At 42.7% G+C, this 20,080-nt stretch overlaps 1 long non-coding RNA gene across 1 annotated transcript; it reads left to right on the top strand.

Annotated features, from left to right (window-relative positions):
- Positions 1–2,466: 2,466 nt before the first annotated feature.
- LOC106560605 (uncharacterized) lies at positions 2,467–9,714 on the top strand. The gene is made up of 3 exons (XR_001318627.2): positions 2,467–3,993; positions 4,114–4,209; positions 7,921–9,714. It is a non-coding gene; the product is annotated as an uncharacterized lncRNA (long non-coding RNA).
- The last annotated feature ends 10,366 nt before the right edge of the window (positions 9,715–20,080 follow it).

Raw genomic sequence — 20,080 nt, 5'->3', positions numbered from 1 at the left:
GTGAAAGTGGATGGTTTGGATGAATCGGCAGGGGTCATGTGTGACTGGAAAAACACTCCAGAAAATAATGTTAACATTTGTTGGTTGACCCTGAGTGCAATAATATATCCTAACAGGCTTCTGAGTTATGTGCATATAACTTCAATTGTAAATATGTGTCACGTCCTGACCAGCAGAGGGCATAATTGTGTTAGTTTTGGTCAGGATGTGGCAGGGGTTTTGTGTGTTAATTGTTGTATTGGTGATTGGACTCCCAATTGAAGGCAGGTGTGTTGAGTTGCCTTTGATTGGGAGTCCTATATAGGAGTGTGTGTTTTTCTTTGGGGTTGTGGGTAGTTGTTTTTGCACTGCGTATTGTGTGCCTGCAAAACTGTTCCTGTCATCGTGAGTAGAGTTTATTGTTTTTCCCTGTGGATGCTTTACTTGTGTTTATTAAAGAAACTATGAGTATCCACATTCCCGCTGCGCCTTGGTCCATTTCTGAAGACAGTTGTTACAGAACTACCCACCACAAAAGGACCAAGCAGCGGAAGAGGAAGGAGCATCGGGTGGAGGAATGGACATGGGAGGACATCCTGGATGGCAAGGGATCCTACACCTGGGAAGAGATCCTGGCCGGAAGGGATCGCCTCCCATGGGAGCAGGTGGAGGCACTGAGAAGAGCGGAGGCAGCAGGAGAAGGGAGCGAACGTTATGCTGGAACACGGCTGGTGAGGAAGCCGGAGAGGCACCCCAAAGATTTTTTTTGGGGGGGGCACACGGGTAGTTTGGCCAGGCCAAGGAAGAGCCGTAAGCCAGCTACCCGTGATTACAGGGAGCTGCGTATGAGGTGGAGGGCGCCATGTTACGCTGAGGTACGCACCATCTCGTCTATACGTACGCACAGGCCAGTCCGACCTGTACCAGCGCCGCGCATGTACCAGGGTGAGGTGAGCATCGAGCCGGAAGGGGTGATGCCAACCCTGCGCTCAAGACCGCCAGTGCGCCTCGACGGTCCAGTGTTTCCTGCTATACGCACTAGCATGGAGGTGCGTGTCTCCAGGCTGGCACGTCCAGTACCAGCCCCATGCATCAGGCGTCTAGTGCGTCAGCCCAGCCTCGCCAGTCAGGAGTCGCCAGAGCTGCCCGCCAGTCAGGAGTCGCCAGGGCTGCCCGCCAGTCAGGGGTCGCCGGGGCTGCCCGCCAGTCAGGGGTCGCCGGGGCTGCCCGCCAGTCAGGGGTCGCCAGGGCTGCCCGCCAGTCAGGGGTCACCAGGGCTGCCCGCCAGTCAGGGGTCGCCAGGGCGGCCCGACTGCCCGGGGCCGCCAGGGCGGCCCGGATCAGTTAGAGCGGCCCGTCTGCCCGGCCCAGCCAGAGCGGCCCGCACGCCCGGATCTGCCAGGGTGCCCCGCCTGTCCTCCGGCCCAGCCCGAGCGGCCCGCCTGTCCTCCGGCCCAGCCCGAGCGGCCCGCCTGTCCTCCGGCCCAGCCCGAGCGGCCCGCCTGACCTCCGGCCCAGCCCGAGCGGCTCGTCTGCCAGGGTCAGCCCGAGTGGCCCGTCTGCCCGGCGCAGCTATCGGCGCCACCGAAGTGGGCAACGCCGAAGGTGGAGCGAGGTCCACGTCCCGCACCTGAGCCACCTCCAGCATAGGTTGGTTGGGGAGGGAGGGTGTAGCACAGTGCCGTCGTTGACGGCAGCCACCCTCCCTTCCCTCCCTTATTGTTTAGGGGTTATTGTTTATTGGTTTTGTTGGGTTATTGGGGATTTTTTTGTGTTCTTTTTTTAGGTGCATTCCGGGGTCTGCACCTTCAGGGGGGGTACTGTCACGTCCTGACCAGCAGAGGGCGTAATTGTGTTAGTTTTGGTCAGGATGTGGCAGGGGTTTTGTGTGTTAAGTGTTGTGTTGGTGATTGGACTCCCAATTGAAGGCAGGTGTGTTGAGTTGCCTTTGATTGGGAGTCCTATATAGGAGTGTGTGTTTTTTCTTTGGGGTTGTGGGTAGTTGTTTTTGCACTGCGTGTTGTGTGCCTGCAAAACTGTTCCTGTCATCGTGAGTAGAGTTTATTGTTTTTCCCTGTGGATGCTTTACTTGTGTTTATTATCCTGTTAGGGCTAGGGGGCAGTATTGACACGGCCGGATAAAAAAACATACCCGATTTAATCTGGTTACTACTCCTGCCCAGTAACTAGAATATGCATATAATTATTGGCTTTGGATAGAAAACACCCTAAAGTTTCTAAAACTGTTTGGATGGTGTCTGTGAGTATAACAGAACTCATATGGCAGGCCAAAACCTGAGAAGATTCCATTTAGACAGCCAATGGAAGCCTTAGAAAGTTCAACGTAACCCCACAGATACTGTAGTTTCGATAGAGAATCATAAGAAGAACTACAATTCTCAGACATTCCACTTACTGCTTGGAATTTTCTCCGTTTTTTTTTTTTTAAGCCTGCCGTTGAGACATTCACTGTAAAGAACATATTTTCGAACACTCTTCTGACTGTAGCACAGGATTATACACAGGGAATAACTGACAGCACCTCGGTGTACAGCACTTCACATGTTGTTGTGGACAACACGCATTTTGTCAGATGCATGTTTGTGTGCACTGGCCTACATGGTGGTTTGCCCCAATTCAAACAAATTGTTGACGAGAATGATGTTTCCAATCAAACTCTGTTTATATGCAAAAGCTGCCAGTCTTGGTACATAGAGCACCTGCACTCCTATGAGGTGACAACAAGAGTCATATGTTGTAACAACACCATCAGATCTCCATGACTTCATGCTTCTAACTGCATACAGACTGAATGAACAACTTGTCCTTACTACTAAGCACTTCATACTTTGAGCAGGTAGAAAAGTCATCTTTGTTCCCCTGTCCTACAGCGATAAGGCTGACAAGTCTGAACTCCTCCTGACTGAGAGTCCACTTAGGAGACGGAGGCATTGAACGGGTGACACTCCCCTGTCGTCCAGATTCTGTCCCTCAACTAACTACTTTACTGCGTGAAAAATGTGAAATTCCATACAGTGTCCTGATTTTGGTGGCCAGCTATGCAATCTGAGCAGTATTCATGAACTACAAAACATGGGAACTGTCAAATTGATCAGAGTAATGGACTTGGACTGTAGCTCAACTTCCAGCTCTGCAGGGACAAGTGACAGTGGAGAGACCTACAGCTGCCTAACACCCCGAAGGGTAAGTGCATGGCCAGACGTGTTTGTGGTGCCCAACTTTCCACATGACATAGAATTTGCTCTCAGGGAAGGCAATGAAGCTAAATAGCTGCATGGGAAATGCCTTACTTTAAACGGAAGATTTTTGAGGGCATGGCTGGAGCAATATCTGAATACAAGGCATACCCTTGCAGCAATGAGATCAAAAGTGCTGCTGAAGCATTAGTTCAGAAACATCGATGCCTGAAATAGTCTGGCTCCAAAAGTGGCTGTGATGGATGGAGAGACAGCTTGGTGTTCAAACAGATGCAAACTCAGCAAGTCAGTGTGTCCAGAAGTGAAAGGTAACAGTGGCAAGAGAAGTATAAGTAGCCCAGATGGTGACTCGCCACATTCAAAGATAAAGCGGTGAAACTGAAGAAAGTCTAGAGAGGTTGAAGATTGTCCTTGTGGAGGAGTTGGAGGAAATGGTCCAAGACAAGTTTGACTTATCATTGGTCAACAGCAGCATGTGTAGGACCTTTGCATTGAGACGTAAAGAGATTGTTACCTTAACCCCCACCATAGAGCGTATCCAAGACAGATGGCCGGCACTTTTCCTGAAGGAACAAGTATGTGGGTGGGGGATGGGGGACGTAAAGCAGTTTTCAATTGCCTTTGTACTTTAGGTATGTGCAGAATGCCATCGCATCACAAACCAGCAACTCCGGGATTCGTTTTATTCCATGTTGGACAAACACACAGAACACTTGCTAGCCCTATCCAGAGAAAGCAGGGAAAGACTGGAAGAAATGGACAGAAGATAGCTTCCATTCTGAATTTGTACAGCCAGGTATATAAATTAAATCAGTAAGCAAAATGTAAAGTGAATTAATTGATTGAAATGTTATATTTTAATATCAGTGATACCGTTACACAGATATATAGTTCATGTTGTAATGTTTCTCTGTAGCAACCATGTGATGTGAACACCAATCGAGCTGTTGTCCTCAGATGTCTTCCAGCAATACTCCAAGAGGATGACTCTGGAGTGTTCATAACATGCACGGTGGGTTGTGTTTGTGTGTGAAGTTGTTCAAATATTCTTAGACTCAAAATAAAGGAGGGGAGAAACTACTTGTGTCTTCATAAGAGTTTATGACCGGATGTTGGAGTGAGTAGTCGTGCTGTACTTCGCTCCGTGGGTAATATTACATTTCATTACATTACATTACAACGGAACGATTTAATTAGTGTTATGTTAGCTAGCTAGCTACATAGTTGTCTTTGCATCAAGGATAAAGGTGTAGCTAAAGGTGTAGGTGTAGCTTTGAGAAACTAACTTTGAGAAACTAACAAGGTTAGCTAGCCAGCTGTATTCGTTCGTTCGTTTGTTTGTTCGTTTTCCAAACGACGTCAACACCACAACACCACAGCCACTGCTAGCTAGCCAACTTTACCAACTAGCAGTATTGAAGAAACAAAATACATTACAACGGAACGATTTGATTAGTATAATGTTAGCTAGCTACATAGTTGTCTTTATATCAAAGATAAAGGTAAACGCAGCCACTGCTAGCTAGCCAACTCTACCAGCTAGCAGTACTGTATCATTTTTAGTCAATAAGATTTTTGCAACGTAAGCTTTAGTTTCTGAACTTTTGAGTTGTGTAGTCCACTTGTGTAGCTAGCAGGACTGACTTTGTGTTAGCTAGCCAACGTTTAATTACTTCTGCGTTATGAAAGGAACTAGACACGGACACGAATGATCCATTGGTAGTTTGTTGTAACCAAGTATTGGTGCTAACCGTGTGTTATTGGATGCTAGCATGCTAGTTATCTACGGCGTCATAGGACACGGTGCACTGGGTGGGTTTCACGGAAGAATACTGTACCAAGTTATCTAGCTGAATAAACTAAGTTTGAGCCTATTCCTGGAAACATTGAACCACTGTAGTTTACATCAATTATAATTTCTAAGTGGAAGGTGGGAAAGTTATATTTGAGTGTTTCAGTGAATGGTTAGGGAGGGAGGCCCTGCTCTCTCGCTTCCCCAGTTGTTTAGTTAATTTTCATTCCAATCTCCTTTGCATTAGCGTAGCCTCTCCTGTAGCCTGTCAACTATGTGTCTGTCTATCCCCGTTCTCTCCTCTCTGCACAGGTCACACAAACGCTTCACACCGCATGGCCGCTGCCACTCTAACCTGGTGGTCCTAGCGCGCACGACCCACGTGGAGTTCCTGGTCTCCGGCAGCCTCTGGAACTGCCGGTCTGCGGCCAACAAGGCAGAGTTCATCTCAGCCTATGCTACCCTCCAGTCCCTCGCCTTCTTGGCGCTGACGGAAACATGGATTACCACAGAAAACACTGCTACTCCTACTGCTCTCTCCTCGTCTGACCACGTGTTCTCGCATACCCCGAGAGCATCTGGTCAGCGAGGTGGTGGCACTGGAATCCTCATCTTTCCCAAGTGGACATTCTCTCTTTCTCCCCTGACCCATCTGTCTATCTCCTCCTTTGAATTCCATGCTGTCACAGTCACTAGCCCATTCAAGCTTAACATCCATCATTTATCGCCCTCCAGGTTCCCTTGGAGAGTTCATCAATGAGCTTGATGCCTTGATAAGTTCCTTTCCTGAGGATGGCTCACCCCTCACAATTCTGGGTGACTTTAACCTCCCTACGTCTACCTTTGACTCATTTCTCTCTGCCTCCTTCTTTCCACTCCTCTCCTCTTTTGACCTCACCCTCTCACGGACCTGGCATCTTTTCACTCCCTCCCTCCCTCCACATTTTCTTCCTCTGTTTCTGCTGCTAAAGCCACTTTCTATCACTCTAAATTCCAAGCATCTGCCTCTAACCCTAGGAAGCTCTTTGCCACCTTCTCCTCCCTCGTGAATCCTCCTCCCCCCCTCTCTGCGGATGACTTTGTCAACCATTTTGAAAAGAATGTTGACGACATCTGATCCTCGTTTGTTAAGTCAAACGCCACCGCTGGTCCTGCTCACATTGCCCTACCCTATGCTTTGACCTCTTTCTCCCCTCTCTCTCCAGATGAAATCTTGCGACTTGTGACGGCCGACCGCCCAACAGCCTGCCTGCTTGACCCTATCCCCGCCTCTCTTCTCCAGACCATTTCCGGAGACCTTCTCCCTCACCTCACCTCGCTCATCAACTCATCCTTGACCGCTGGCTACGTCCCTTCCGTCTTCAAGAGAGCGAGAGTTCCATCCCTTCTCAAAAAACTTACACTCAATCCCTCCGATGTCAACAACTACAGACCAGTATCCCTTTCTTTTCTCTCCAAAACTCTTGAGCGTGCCGTCCTTGGCCAGGTCTCTTGCTATCTCTCTCAGAATGACCTTCTTGATCCAAATCAGTCAGGTTTCAAGACTGGTCAGTCAACTGAGAATGCTCTTCTCTGTGTCACGGAGGCTCTCCGCACTGCTAAAGCTAACTCTCCCTCCTCTGCTCTCATCCTTCTAGACCTATCTGCTGCCTTTGATACTGTGAACCATCAGATCCTCCTCTCCACCCTCTCCGAGTTGGGCATCTCCGGCGCGGCTCACTCTTGGATTGCGTCCTACCTGACAGGTCGCTCCTACCAGGTGGCGTGGCGAGAATCCGTCTCCGCACCACGTGCTCTCACCACTGGTGTCCCCCAGGGCTCAGTTCTAGGCCCTCTCCTATTCTCGCTATACACCAAGTCACTTGGCTCTGTCATATCCTCACATGGTCTCTCCTATCATTGCTACGCAGACGACACACAATTCATCTTCTCCTTTCCCCCTTCTGATAACCAGGTGGCAAATTGCATCTCTGCATGTCTGGCAGACATATCAGTGTGGATGACAGATCACCACCTCAAGCTGAACCTCGGCAAGACGGAGCTGCTCTTCCTCCTGGGGAAGGACTGCCCGTTCCATGATCTCGCCATCACGGTTGACGACTCCATTGTGTCCTCCTCCCAGAGTGCTAAGAGCCTTGGCGTGACCCTGGACAACACCCTGTCATTCTCCGCTAACATCAAGGCGGTGACCCGATCCTGTAGGTTCATGCTCTACAACATTCGCAGAGTACAACCCTGCCTCACACAGGAAGCGGCGCAGGTCCTAATCCAGGCACTTGTCATCTCCCGTCTGGATTACTGCAACTCGCTGTTGGCGGGGCTCCCTGCCTGTGCCATCAAACCCCTACAACTCATCCGGAACGCCGCAGCCCGTCTGGTGTTCAACCTTCCCAAGTTCTCTCACGTCACCCCGCTCCTCCACACACTCCACTGGCTTCCAGTTGAAGCTCGCATCTGCTACAAGACCATGGTGCTTGCCTATGGAGCTGTGAGGGGAACGGCACCTCCGTACCTTCAGGCTCTGATCAGTCCCTACACCCAAAGAAGGGCACTGCGTTCATCCACCTCTGGCCTGCTCGCCCCCCTACCTCTGCGGAAGCACAGTTCCCGCTCAGCCCAGTCAAAACTGTTCGCTGCTCTGGCACCCCAATGGTGGAACAAGCTCCCTCACGACGCCAGGACAGCGGAGTCAATCACCACCTTCCGGAGACACCTGAAACCCCACCTCTTTAAGGAATACCTGGGATAGGATTAAGTAATCCTTCTAACCCTCCCCCCTACCCTCCCCCCCATGTACTATTGTAAAGTGGTTGTTCCACTGGATATCATAAGGTGAATGCACCAATTTGTAAGTCGCTCTGGATAAGAGCGTCTGCTAAATGACGTAAATGTATTGTGACATGATAATTATATTTTCATGTTCTTTCTCAGGAGGGAACGTCTCAAGACCCTGCAGCCATCAAGAGACCAGCAGCCATCAACTTAGTCATTGATTACGATGGAGATGTAGCTGCTGTGCCATTCCATCTAGGAAGAGTCTACGTGGTCCTTCAGGAAAAGGTGGTTATGAAGGATTTCCGGTGCTGGCCTGATGCACTTGTATGTTTGTATGGGCTAATGTACAGTACTCACTCCAACATGGATACACAAATGGCATGAAGAACATATTTGGGTTCATACAAAAAGTGTTGTTAAACTTGGATAGAGACAGAATGAAGCCAAAGGTCCTTGCTTTGAAAAACCAACGCAAAAATGTATGGTGCTAAACAATTGTAAATAGTTACGTTCTCCTATAAGGAAAAGAGATTAGGGATAAAAAAAAACGACTAAAGACGACTAAATGTTTTGTAGGCAAATACCAACTAAAATGTCTCCATGCATTTGATTTGATCTGTGCCTTTCGTCAAACCAGTCACAAAAATGAGAAAGTCATGCAAAACTATTGGCCTTTAATCTATTGAGTCTTAACATGTACAGAGATACAGGAGTAACTTGACTTCAGTTTGTGTAGAGTTTAATTGAAAGTGTTAATGTTTGGGAAAACTGAACATTGGCATTGTGAAGTTACCTTACAAATCAGCGATGAAGTTCTAGGCCTAAATCCTAAATATAGGAGGCTTTAGAGGCATTGGCCACAAATCTCACATTGCTGACTTCATCATCAAAAATGTGTGAGGTCCCAGAGGATGAAAATAGATAGGGAATCTTCATGGAGTTGTAAGGAGAGGTCTTTTGCATACCTGTGTAGTGTTGTGGACCGGTACATATAAGAAAGTTGGAGAAACAACGTTCGCACACACTTTCTACTTGCATTTAGAACGTTTATTTGTCTGTTTAATGATTCGGCCCTACACCTTAGACAGGAATTAAGGTTTAGGACCGAAGCATTGCGTGCATAAGTACATTTTATAATCTGCAAGTATAACTTTGTTTTGTAAACATAATGGAGTGAAAATTGTCGTGGTCGAAATGTTTTTAAATTGTCAACATTAATCGGCATTGTAAGGAACAGTTAAATGTAGTCAAGTTGTTAGACTGTGAAATGGATGTCGGCACATCACTACCTCATTATTTTGATTTTATATCCTTCAGCACAGCTTTTAATTGAATGGAAGCTACCACATCAGTTGAAAGTGTTAATTGGGGAAGGGTCATTATACTGTGCTTATGTTTTAATAGTTAAGTTGTTGATGGGGAATGTTGCAATGTTACACAGTATTGAATTGATTTAAAGTTGGGGTTTTGTTATCTGGGCCTTTTAAAAGTTTTGCATATGTTCAAATGAGTCATACTGTACAGAATTGGCATTCATCTATTGATGGAGGCTAAAATAGATTAATCATGTTTTGTGCATTCATGTAATTAGAGATTTGCGATTCTGAAGATGCAGCGTTTTAAAGAAAATGTAATTTTATTTTTAAGAAAAAACGATTGCAATGCTAACTTGCTTTAGAATAGTTGACTGACAGAAAGAACTTAAGGATTTTAAGAATAGTTTTTTACTTTGAATTTTGAAGTGCAGCTGGTTTCCACAAATTATTTGAGTTACGTAACAAAATATGTCAAGTTACACAGGACTAAAATGTGATACAATTTTTTTTACTGATTTATGTTTAATTTACTCAAAAGTTGTATGCAAACTTGAACATGTTGATTTGGTACTTGTTGAATGCCCTCCAAAGAAGAGAGTAACTAAAGTCATTAATTACAGTGATACAACATGAATGATTTAAGTTATTTATCAAGAGATCTGAACGTATACAATATAGTAATATTACTTGAAATTGTAAGTAAGTTGTGCAAAAGTTACACAGTTTGGATACTTAAACAATTTAATTCACAGTGACACAATAGAACCAAGTTAAGTGGTCAGTTAAGTTGCCATGGCTTTAATGTTGAGTACAAACAGAACTTTACAACTAAAGTTATTGTAAGGAATAAAAGCAAGTTAATGGACAGACATCTTTTAAGTATTCTGCACTCCAAAAAATATACTTCAACATGTTGCCCAGACTCCAAATATTTTTGTAGATTTAGCTCAAACTATGTTTCTGTAGCTCTGAAATGACCAGTAGTGGACAAAAATGATTTAAATGTGTGTTACACTACAAATCTACATTGCCTCAGTGTACATGCAACATGGTGTAATACATCATATGACTCTATAAGGGAATACCCAACTAAAGTCCCAAATATTAACGCAAATATTCTTTACTTAATTTAGAACCAATGATGCTACACTAGCCGAATGAGTGAAGTCTTTTTATGAACAAAAAGCATGTTTTTATGGACCTGTACTTGTTGTTATAGGCTTTTTATGGCATCACTATTAATTCCCATGAAGTATCTAGATTTTCTATGAAGTAGGCACATTATTTTACTGTAACTGGTCATACAGACTTTTGTGATCATACGTGGTTCGTGAAAATTAGTAGCCTAACAAGTCTCTAACATATCCACAGTCACATTTGCAACCAAATGATTTGAACCATTGCAAATACTGTTGTATATGTGATTTGTAATTTTGTATTTTCTTTGTAAATGAAATATGACACTTGTTTCCAACAAGTGGGGCCTGTGGTGATGGGGGCAGTTGAGGAGGGGCACGTCAACCACGTTCGACAGCAGTAAGCATTAATTCACATAGACGTCGTAGCGTATGTCAGCGTAATTGTCAGGAAAATCCATTATAAAGAGTTGTATTCTCTTTTGAAATCGGAGTTACCTCATTCCTCAAGTTTTCCAGCAGTGGCCTAGGCTACATGTCCATGATCTAAATAAAACAGGAGTAGCTGGTGCAATTTTTTCAAATAGGTAGCCTATTTGTCAGATAAAACATAGCCTACAGCTTTAACTATACAACTTTACTTAGCAAAGTAGGGCAAATCATAACAATTCCTTGAATTCCCTTTTTACAAACAACCCACTCAACCTCTACACCAGATTTGATTAATTTGAACCACTTTGTTTGAACTGTGCAATAAAATCAGCTGTAAGCAACAATGGTGATAAGGTCAAGAAAATGACATTGACAACGTGGTATATAATTTCAAAATGTAGAATAATGTTGCATTCATACATTGCTACATTGTTTTTCATAAGTGCTAGTCTTTACAAAATATTGGCTTTCAGTTAAACGTTGTGGCGTACAGCAGGTCAGCCACCAGGGGGAGACTCGTCGAGGCCTGGTGACAGACGGAGTAACGCGGATGCCCTATCGAGAAGGGAGACAAACGTCGCACTGACGACAGTCCCCTCCCCGACAGAGCTAAGGGGGGGGGCGTACAGCAGGTCAGCCACCAGGGGGGACTCGTCGAGGCCTGGTGACAGACGGAGTATACATCACAAGGTGATGGCTCCATCTGCTGGATGTGCCAGGTCTTGACGGGGTCTCCGGCCAGGACTAATTGGGGCTGATTGGGGAGTTTTGCACAGGCACATTGACATTTGCACAGGCACATTTTCTGTCTGGCGCTCGCATTGTTTCATTGTTGTTTCCCTTACGAATAATAACTTTGGACATGTGTACATTCTTATCAAAGTAAGTGCCTTATTTTCTGTATATCGTGTTGTCGTTTCTACTGCAGCATATGTATGTATGTACAGTTGAAGTCGGAAGTTTGCATACACTTAGGTTGGAGTCATTAACCACTCCACAAATTGCTTGTTAAAAAACTATAGTTTTAGCAAGTCGGTTATGGCTTCTACTTTGTGCATGACACAAGTAATTTATCCAACAATTGTTTATAGACAGATTATTTCACTTAAAATTCACTGTATCACAATTCCAGTGGGTCAGAAGTTTACATGAATGAAGTTGACTGTGCCTTTAAACAGCTTAGAAAATTCCAGAAAATGATATTATGGCTTTAGAAGCTTCTGATAGGCTAATTGACATCATTTGAGTCAATTGGAGGTGTACCTGTGGATGTATTTCAAGGCCTACCTTCAAACTCAGTGCGTCTTTGCTTGACATCATGGGAAAATCAAAAGAAATCAGCCAAGACCTCAGAAAAAACATTGTAGACCTCCACAAGTCTGGTTCATCCTTGGGAGCAATTTATAAACACCTGAAGGTACCACGTTCATCTGTACAAACAATAGTACGCAAGTATAAACACCATGGGACCACGCAGCCATCATACCGCTCAGGAAGGAGATGCGTTCTGTCTCCTAGAGATGAACGTACTTTGGTACGTAAAGTGCAAATCAATCCCAGAACAACAGCAAAGGACCTTGTGAAGATGCTGGAGGAAACAGGTACAAAAGTATCTATATCCACAGAAAACGAGTCCTATATTGACAAAGCCATGAAAGGCCGCTTAGCAAGGAAGAAGCCACTGCTCCAAAACCGCCATAAAAAAACGAACTATGGTTTGCAACTGCACATGGGGACAAAGATCATACTTTTTGGAGAAATGTCCTCTGGTCTGATGAAACAAAAATTGAACTGTTTGGTCATAATGACCTTTGTTATGTTTGGAGGAAAAAGGGGGATACTTGTAAACTGAGAACACCATCCCAACCATGAAGCATGGGGGTGGCAGCGTCATGTTGTGGGGGTGCTTTGCTGCAGGAGGGACTGGTGCACTTCACAAAATAGATGGCAACATGAGGAAGGAAAATGATGTGGATATATTGAAGCAACATCTCAAGACATCAGTCAGGAAGTTAAATCTTGGTCGCAAATGGGTCTTCCAAATGGACAATGACCCCAAGCATACTTCCAAAGTTGTGGCAAAATGGCTTCAGGACAACAAAGTCAAGGTATTGTAGTGGCCATCACAAAGCCCTGACCTCAACCCTATAGAAAATTTGTCGGCAGAATTGAAAAAATGTGTGCGAGCAAGGAGGCCTACAAGCCTGACTCAATTACACCAGTCAGGAGGAATGGGCCTAAATTCACCCAATTTATTGTGGGAAGCTTGTGGAACGCTACCCGAAATGTTTGACCTAAGTTAAACAATTTAAAGGCAATGCTACCAAATACTAATTGAGTGTATGTAAACTTCTGACCCGCTGGGAATGTGATGAAAGAAATAAAAGCTGAAATAAATCGTTCTCTCTACTATTATTCTGAAATTTCACGTTCTTAAAATAAAGTGGTGATCCTAACTGACCGAAGACAGGGAATTTTTACTCTGATTAAATGTCAGTAATTGTGAAATACTGAGTTTAAATGTATTTGGCTAAGGTGTATGTAAACTTCCGACTTCAACTGTAAGCTATGACTATATACACGTAGGCCTATATGTACCGTATTTGAATATATAGCTACACCTAGCCTATTACACTCCTATAATAAACTCCTCTATGAAGATGCGCTTATTATCGCATTTAGCCCTATATTACGTAACCTATTTCAAGGTCAGTCGGTAATATAATAAGCTATAATAAGTTGTTCCCTGTCACAAATCGATTACACATTTGACCCTAAAGTAGGTTACAGTTTCTACAAGTAATAAAATGGAAAGAGGACTATAGTGGTTTATGCTGCTGTGAAGCCGCATGTTTGGATGTTAGGCAGATAATTGGTCTTCATCCTTTTTTCATGTTGCTTGTAGGCAACTTACCGTATCTTTACTGTCTGATATAAGCATGCAATTTCATCTGGGGAAAGTAACAGGAGCCCTATCTAATTCTTCATGACACCCATCACACAGGTCCACATTTTTGCTTTTCAAAATGCAATATTCCCATCACTTTTGCTTATTGTTTTCTCATTACTCAAAAGAAAATCACTAGCCCTACTGAAGTGGTTCAGACCATTCCACTGCTCATAAGTAATAGGCTCACTGCTCATAACCTACAGTACAGTGTATTTGGAATGTATTCAGACCACTTGATTTGTTTCCATATTGTCCCAGCGTTTGTTTCCCTGTTCCTGCCTGTTTCTTGCTCCTGTTTTCTAGTCCTTCCCGGTTTTGACCCTTCTGCCCGCCCAGACCCTGAGACTGCCTGCCATTCTGGACCCTTAAACCCTCTCTGGATTATTGACCTCTGTCTGCCTTGACCTGATGTTTGCCTGCCCCTATTTTAGTATTCAACTTTGTTCCTTCAACACTGTCTGCATCTGGGTGTTACCTAAAACGTGATAGTACGAACTGGCCATGACTGACCCAGCAGACTCGGACCAGATCCGCAACGCCCTCGCCTCCCAAGAAGCCATCATCGGAAGGCACGAGTAGTTGCATCGTAGTCTGATAGAATGGTTCCAGACCTTTGCCAAACATCATGACCAAGCATTGAACACATTGCTGGAGCAACTCCGTGGGTTGTCTACTAGACATAAAAGTAATTTAAAACCGCAGACTGACCATTTATTTCAATCAGGATAAACTGCTTGCCGATTGTCACTGTTAGGGCCCCGCGGGGGAAACCACACTGCTGTGGCACAAAATTTGGACTGTAAATACTGATGAATTGAAAAATGTGCAGCATGACTAAAAAGTGAGTATGGCAGGTGGTGCTATCAGATTTAATTTCAAACACCTAAACAATAAACACACACCTTGCTCCTGGAAGGTAAGGGACCCTTCATCATCCTGATAAATTACGGTGGTTGGGGACAAGGGCCAATAAAACCCTTCAAACAGACACTCCTTGGTGCTATGGTTGGCTATGTCACATGCTGCACAAAGAAGATGCGGAGGAGAAGGTTGGGCAAAGGAGAAGGTTGGGAAACCCTGCAACAGGGTCAGATGCCCCAGGGCATTTCTTCGCAACTATTTTGCAATCTGTATGGCACAGTTGTCAACATCCTGGTCCTCAAATGGAACTGGTATACTTTCCTATTTATGCTATTTTCATTCCTTCGCCAGTTTTTACCCTTTATATTGGGCAGACAGACCAGTTCCCTACCTCCTCCTGCTGCCACCTGCCTCCTCCATTTTTGGGTAATGGGGTAATGCTGTAATCAAATGGTTGTACTCTTGGATTGAGCAGACCTTCCCCTACAATTCTGATAAGTCCATGAAGGACATAACTACCATTCCAATTTACAATATAATTTAAGAACAAAATACCCTTTTCAAACATCTTTCCCATAAATACAGGTATTTTATCAACCAGCACATTTGAGTTCAGCCATAATATTTGTTGTAATATTTGTTCTATCTTTTCAGGGGGATGAAATTGAAATTGTAGCCAGCTCTGCAATGCTTGTTTGAAAAGAGAGATACTTTGAAAAAAGTATCATTTTCAATTAATCAAAAATGAGACATGGCAATCTGCACAAAGGCAAAAATGAGACATTGCAGGGATCTAGCTTGCGGACTTAATGTAAAACTTGAGTCATCAGCATACATGGACACCTTTGTTTTTAAGCCTTGGATTTCTAATCCTCTAATGTTGTTATTGGATCTGATTTTAATAGCTAGCATTTCGATGGCCATAACAAATAGATATAGTGACAGCGGACACCCTTGTTTAACACCTCTTGACAATTCCAAACTCTCTGAGAAGTAGCCATTATGTACTATTTTACACCTGGGGTTGCTATACATTATTTTTACCCATTTTATAAGAGAATTACTGAAATTGAAAAAATCAAGGCATTTATAAATAAAATCCAGTCTTACTTTATGAAATGCCTTTTAAAAATCTGCTATAAATACCAGGCCTGGCTTCTTAGATGTTTCATGATGTTCTATTATATCTAGTAGTTGTCGTATATTATCTCCAATGTATGGACCATGTAAAAAACCTGTCTGATCAGGATGAACAATACATGGTAAAACCCTTTTAATTCTGAATGCTATGCATTTCGCTAGTTTTTTGCATCACACCATTAAAGTGTAAGGGGCCTCCAGTTTTTTAGACAGACTGGGTCTTTATATTTGCCATCTGGGTCTTGGTTTAATAATATAGAAATCAGACCTTCCTGCTGAGTACCTGACAGACTACCATTTCTATAGGAGTAGTTAAAACAATCTAACAATGGAGCTTTTAGTATATCAAAAAAGGTTTGATATACCTCTACCGGTATGCCATCAAGCCCTGGGTTTTTTTCCAGACTGAAAGGATTTAATAGCCTCAAAAAGTTATTCCTCTGTAATTTGGCCTTCGCACTGATATTTCTGTACATTTGTTAATTTAGCATTTTTTCTATTATTTGGAAAGAATTTCCCTACCGTAATCTTCATTCAGTGGGAGAGGATGAGATGGAAAAGAGAACATCTGCCTAAAATAATTAGCTTCCTCTTTTAAAATATCATTCGGAAAATCATAGATGACTCCGTCTTCAGTAACAAGTTTCTGCAAATTCATTTCGTTAGCGTTCCTGTATTGGAGATTCAAGAAGAGTTTTGTGAATTTTTCTCCATATTCCATCCAGTTTGCTTTCTTTTTGTAATATATTACATTAGATCGTTCTTGAATAAGTTCCTCAAGTTATTTTTGTTTTTCCTCTAACTTATTTTGTATCTCTGTAGTATCGTTTTATTGCTATCTACCTGTACTATTAGTTCATGGATTTCCCTTGTTAGTCTTGTCTCTTTAGCCAGACACTGCTTTTTTATTATTGATGAATATTGAATTGAATGACCACTGAAGGTACATTTAAAGGTATCCCAAACAATAAAGGGATTTGTTGAACCTATTTTATACTGGAAAAATTCAGTTATAAATGATTTTGTCTTAGTTAAAAATAAGTTGTCCCCCAGTAAACTTTGATTCAATTTCCAATATCCCTGTCTACGTGGAAAATCTACAAGAGTTATGTGAATGCCAATTAGATGATGATCCGATCGCATTCTGTCTCCTATTAAAAGTTTTTAACCTTTGATGCAAAAGAGAAAGAGACAAGAAAGTAGTCAAGACGACTAGCTTGATTAAGTCTCCTCCATGTATATCTCACTTGGTCGGGGTTTTTTAGTCTCCAAATATCCACTATTACTAATGTGTCCATAATATTTGTGATTTCCTTAAGGGCACGGTGATGATAGTTTGTAGAGTTATTACCTTTACGGTCCATTGAGGTACTTAACACTGTGTTATAGTCTCCTACCATAATGATTTGAACATTTGTTGCCTGTAAGTTCAATAAATTGGTATAAATGTTTTCGGATAAGTATGGATCATCCTGATTTGAACCATATAGATTAATGAGACAAATCTCTTTTTCGTCCACTTTCATATTCAAAAAGATCCACCTTCCTTGCGAATCATTCCTGACTATTTGCACATTCAGATCAACAATTTTGTTAATTAATATCCTCACACATTTTGAGTTCCTTTGTCCATGACAGAAAATGATCTCACCACCCCATTCCTTTTCCCACGCAACTTCATCTAAGGATGTAGAATGAGTTTCCTGTAAACAGTATATGTTATATTCCTTTTCTTTCAGCCATGTAAAGACTGATCTTCTTTTTTTATAGTCTGCTAAACCGTTACAATTATAACTGGCTATACTTATTTCACCCCTTACCATAAATAGATACTATTCTCAGTCTAAATTGACCATAGAGGTTAAGCTTTGTTTTACTACTGACAGATACAGCTGATTTCGGGATTGTATATCGATTTGCTCTCCTTAGACATAAGTCATCTGATTTATTCGTTTTAGTCTCTGAATTGTTTTTTTTTTTGTATTTATCTTGTGACACAGCCATCAAGACAGCATGGATGCGATCAGTGGATAATCAGAAATGGGTATAGATAGATCGCTAGATAGATATCTACTTAGTCAGTTCGCAACAAATAATATATATTAAAAAAAAACATTTCAATAAAAAGGCAAATCTGAATGCGATACTCACGAGGTCTCTTCACAAAACGATCAGCTAGCTAGCGAGCTTGGTTAGCTAACGTTAGCTAGCTATATAGCTAGCTACAAAAAGCTACATAGATGGGTAATGGTGAAAATATAAAAAGTGTACAGGGAAAAGAGTGCTCGAAGTGGTTTTATATTATATATACCTCCTCCATTGTTCAAACATTCACACACGCACACACCCACACAATGGATTGGGATAACCTGGTTTGGTTTTCTCTTCTAACTAGGTGTAGTTGCTCACCTGTCTGTCATTGTAAAGCGCGTGTGAGTGCCACAGGAGGTTGGTGGCACCTTAATTGGGGAGGAGTGCATCATACAGGGATCATTTCTGTATTTTGAAAGTTACCGTAATTTCCGGACTACTAAGCGCACCTGAATATAAGCCGCATCCACTGAATTATTTTTTTAAAATTATTTTGAACATAAATAAGCCGCACATGTCTATAAGCCGCAGGTGCCTACCGGTACATTGAAACAAATTAACTTTACACAGTCTTTAACGAAACACGGCTTGTAACAAAAATAAATAGGCTTTAACGAAACACGGCTTGTAACAAAAATAAATAGGTTTTAACGAAACACGGCTTGTAACAAAAAATAAAGAATTAGCAGTAAGCTTTAGTTGTCTTTTTGCACTGAGTCAATTCCTCACACTGCTGTTTCCAACATCTTATTATCGACTCATTAAGACCAAGCTCCCGTGCAGCAGCTCTATTTCCTTTTCCAACAGCCAGATCAATCGCCTTCAACTTGAAAGCTGCATCATATGCATTTCTCCGTGTCTTTGCCATGATGAGGGTGACAAAATTACTACCGTAATCAGAATGATGGGAAGTTTGAGAGAGCTCGATTTAATCTAAACAGTAAACAAAAAAGTTGTTTGACCTTAACCCGTTCGGCAATTTCATTGGTCTAATGAAAGCTTCATGCCGCCAAAAAACTGAGCACGTCACAGAATGTGTTTTTTAAAAAAACAAACAATTGAAAGCGCGAAAAATCCATATATTAGCCGCGTCATTGTTTAAGCCGCGAGGTTCAAAGCCTGGGAAAAAAGTAGCGGCTTATAGTCCGGAATTTACGGTACATATCTTAAAAACTTGATTGCTGACAAGCAGTTGGGACTACGTCAACAATTGACTAATGAACAAATACCAAAATATATTTTTTGCGTGGAGTTTTCCTTTACTCTCTATTCATTACATTAGGCCTACTACTATCTTCAATGTGTTTGTACCTTGTAGACTCGGGGATTCGAACCAGTGACCTTTTGCTTACTAGCCCAATGTTATAATCGCTCAGGCTCCCGAGTGGCACGGTGGTCTAAGGCACTGCATCTCAATGCAAGAGGTGTCACTGCAGTCCCTGGTTTGAATCCAGGCTGAATCACACCCGGCTGTGATCGGGAGTCTCATAGGGTGGCACACAATTGGCCCAGCATTGGCCAGGGTAGGCAGTCATTGTAAATAAGAATTTGTTCTTAACTGACTTGCCTGGTTAAATAAAATCAAGATAACAAGCTAATATGAAGTTCGCTAACTGATGATAGTTCACTCAGCTATAGTATGCAAAGTTGGCTAGCTAGCAGCTCATTAGCCTACACACAGTGGCTTGCTAATAATACATTGTTTAAAAAATATATGTGTATTTACTTACTTGAATACAGTAGTCCATGCCCACCTAGCGGCCAATCTTTTGGAGCAAAGCATTGTCAAGTGGGGCCACACTTATTTTTCTTAAAACTGCATTGTTGGTTAAGAGCTTGTAAGTAAGCATTTAACTGTAAGGTCTACGCCGAATACTGTTGTATTCGGCACGTGTGGCAAATACAATTTGATTTGGTCGAAACGTACCATAACTCACAAGCTAGCTAGTTAGTTAGCACACAGTGCCACTTCAGCCTCCTTCCTGCTGTACTTGTTTTTGCACCACCCTATTTTTCCCATTACTCTGTTTAAATGTCCACAATTTTAATGTATTCATGAGAAACAGCTTGACCTGGCAACCTTTGGGGTGTAGTATGTTGAGATAAGTGGCATTGAAAAGTCTGACATGGAATACATATCCTAACCTGTGATCTGTGTAAGATGCAATATCCAGTGCTTTCAGCCCTCTATCAAAATATGAAGTCATATGAGCTTAAAAAGAGTTCATTAAAAACCTTTGGGGTCTAAGATGTTGAGAAAAGTGGCATGTAAGAGTCTGACATTGAATATTGTGCCTAACCCATCAAAGCTTGGTGATTAGTTGATTATTTGAATCAGCTGTGTAGTGCTAGGGCAAAAACCCAAACTCGCACTTCTTGGGATCCCGATG

Source organism: Salmo salar, chromosome ssa01 (genome assembly GCF_905237065.1).
Source record: "Salmo salar chromosome ssa01, Ssal_v3.1, whole genome shotgun sequence".
Taxonomy (NCBI): domain Eukaryota; kingdom Metazoa; phylum Chordata; class Actinopteri; order Salmoniformes; family Salmonidae; genus Salmo; species Salmo salar.
This window is presented reverse-complemented; position numbering and strand designations above follow the sequence as displayed.